The sequence below is a fragment of the Felis catus genome, chromosome B2, assembly GCF_018350175.1.
Source record: "Felis catus isolate Fca126 chromosome B2, F.catus_Fca126_mat1.0, whole genome shotgun sequence".
NCBI lineage: Eukaryota > Metazoa > Chordata > Mammalia > Carnivora > Felidae > Felis > Felis catus.
This window is the reverse complement of record NC_058372.1, coordinates 54209219-54212060: the sequence shown is the minus strand read 5'-3', so window position 1 is coordinate 54212060 and position 2842 is coordinate 54209219.

Genomic DNA, 2842 nt, shown 5'->3' with positions numbered 1-2842 from the left:
TACTATTGATGTAGTCAACTACTATTGACTACATCATCAAACATGTCTAGACTGTTTTTAGTTTAATTAAAATTTTCTTTTGTGGGGTGCTGGATGGCTCAGTCAGTTAAGTGTCCGACTTTGGCTCAGGTCATGATCTCACAGTTCATCGGTTTGGGCCCCGCGTCGGGCTCTGTGCTGACAGCTCAGAGCCTGGAGCCTGCTTCAGATTCTGTCTCCCTCCCTCTCTGTCCCTCCTCTGTTCACACTCTGTTTCTCTTTCCTTGAAAAATAAACATTAAAAAATATATACTTTTTATTCCCTTGGATTTTCTTTCTTGATTTCACAACTTGACAGTTATTTGAGAAGTTATTTTTTCATTTATTTTCTCATGGATTCGTCCTTAGAAAATAATTCTAGGTGCACCTGGGTGGTGGCTCAGTTGGTTAAGCATCTGACTTTGGCTCAGGTCATGATCTTGCATTTCATGAGTTCAAACCCCGCGTCGGGCTCTGTGCTGACAGCTCAGATTCTGTGTCTCCCTCTCTCTCTGCCCCTCCCTCGCTTGCACTTGATCTCTGTCTCTGAAGAATAAATAAATGTTTAGAAAAAAATTTTTTTTCTTTTGAGATAACCCTAGATTCACATGTAGTTTTAAGAAATAATAGAGATACTATGTATCTTTTCCTCAGTTTTCCCTTGGTGAATCTTATGAAACTATAACACAATATCACAACCAGGATACTGATAGCAATATAATCAAGATGTACAACATTTCCATCAGCACAAGATCCTTAACACTGCCCTTTTATAGACACACTCACTTCCCTCTTATCCTTAACTCCTGGCAACCACTAATCTGTTCTCCATTTTTAAAATTTTGCATTTTGAGAATGTTACACAAATGGAACCCTACATTATGTAATCATTTGAGATTGACTTTTTTTAATTCAGGATAATTATATAGAAATTCATGTAAGTTGTTTTAAATAAGTTGGGGATGCCTGGCTTGCTCAGTCCGAAAGTATGCAACTTTTGATCTCAAGGTCATGAATTTGAGCCCCACGTTGGGCATAGTTTACCTTAAAAAATAATAATAGTTTGTTCCTTTGTGTTGTATAGTATTCTATGCTGCAGATGTACCATAGCAATTTGTACATGTAGATATTCAGTTGTTTCAGCACCATTTGTTGAAAAGATTATCCTTTCTTGTTTTTGCTCCCGTGTTAAAGATCAGTTGATTGTATGTTTATGGGTCTATTTCTAGGCTCTCTACTCTGTTCTGCAAATTTGTCTATTCTTTTGCCAATGCTAAACTGTCCTGACTGTCACACAGCAAGTTTTGAAGTCAGGTAGAGTTAATCGCCCAAAATTGTTCTTTTTCTTTAACAGTGTATTAACTACTCTGGGTTTCTTCTGCCTTTCCATATAAACTTTAGAATCAGTCTGTTGATACCCACAGAATTATCTTGTGGGGATTCTGATTGGGATTACACTAAAACTATAAATAATGCTGGGAAGAACTGATATCTTAACAATACTGAGTCTTGCTATCCATGAACCTGGGATAACTCTCAATATATTTGGGTCTTCTTTGCTTTCTTCCATCAGAGTATTATAATTATTCTCATATAGATCTTTTACATATTTTGTTAGATTTCTACCTAAATATTTCTTGTAGACAACATATGGTTGGATCTTGTTGTTTTCTTAAATCTATTCAACAATCTCTTTTAATTGGTACATTTAGAACATTCACATTTATCCAAAGGATACAAAAATGCTGATTTGAAGGGGCACATGCACCCCAATGTTTAACAATAGCCAAATTATGGAAATAGTCCAAATGTCCATAAAGTGACGAATGGATAAAGAAGATGTGGGGCATGTGTGTGTGTGTGTGTGTGTAGATATACAGATATATAGATATCTATAGATAGATATATGTATATCTATATATACCTATAGATATCTATATATCTATACACACACACACACACATATATATGTGTATATATGTATACAAACATATATATGTATATAATGGACTATTACTTGGTGATCAAAAAGAATGAAATAGTGCCATTTGCAACAACGTGGATGGAACTAAAATGTATTATGCTAAGTGAAATACAGCAGTTAGAGAAAGATAAGTATCATATGATTTCACTCATATGTGGAATTTAAGAAAGAAAACAGATGAACATAGGGGAAGGGAAGGAAAAATAAGATTAAAACAGAGAAGGAGGCAAACCGTTAGAGACTCTTAAAGACAGAGAACAAACTGAGGGTTGTTGGGTGGGGGGATGGGTTAAATGGGTGATGAGCATTAAGGAGAGTACTCGGTTGGAATGAGCACTGGTTATTACACATAAGTGATGAATTACTAAATTCTATTACTGAATTATACTATATGTTATTATTACACTGTATATTAACTAACTTGGATTTTAAAAAAGAAAAAAGAACATTCACATTTAGAGTGATTACTGGTATAGATGGATTAATATATACTACTTTTCTATGTGTTAGCTTGCTCTTTTCTTTTGTGTTTCAGTCTTTTTTTTTTTTAAACCTTCTCTGGTTTTAATTGAACATTTTATATAATTCTATTTTATTTCCTCTCTCAGCATCTCAATTATACTTGAAAAAACTTTTAGTGGTTAGGGCACCTAACCCAGCTCAGTTGGTTCGGTGTCTGACTCTTGTTGATTTCAGGTCAGGTCATGATCTCGGGGTTCATGAGATGGAGCCCTGTGTCGGGCTCTGCACTGACAGCATGCAGCCTGCTTGGGATTCTTTCTCTCTCTCTCTCAAAATAAATAAACTTAAAAAAAAAAATTTAGTGGTTACTCTAGCATT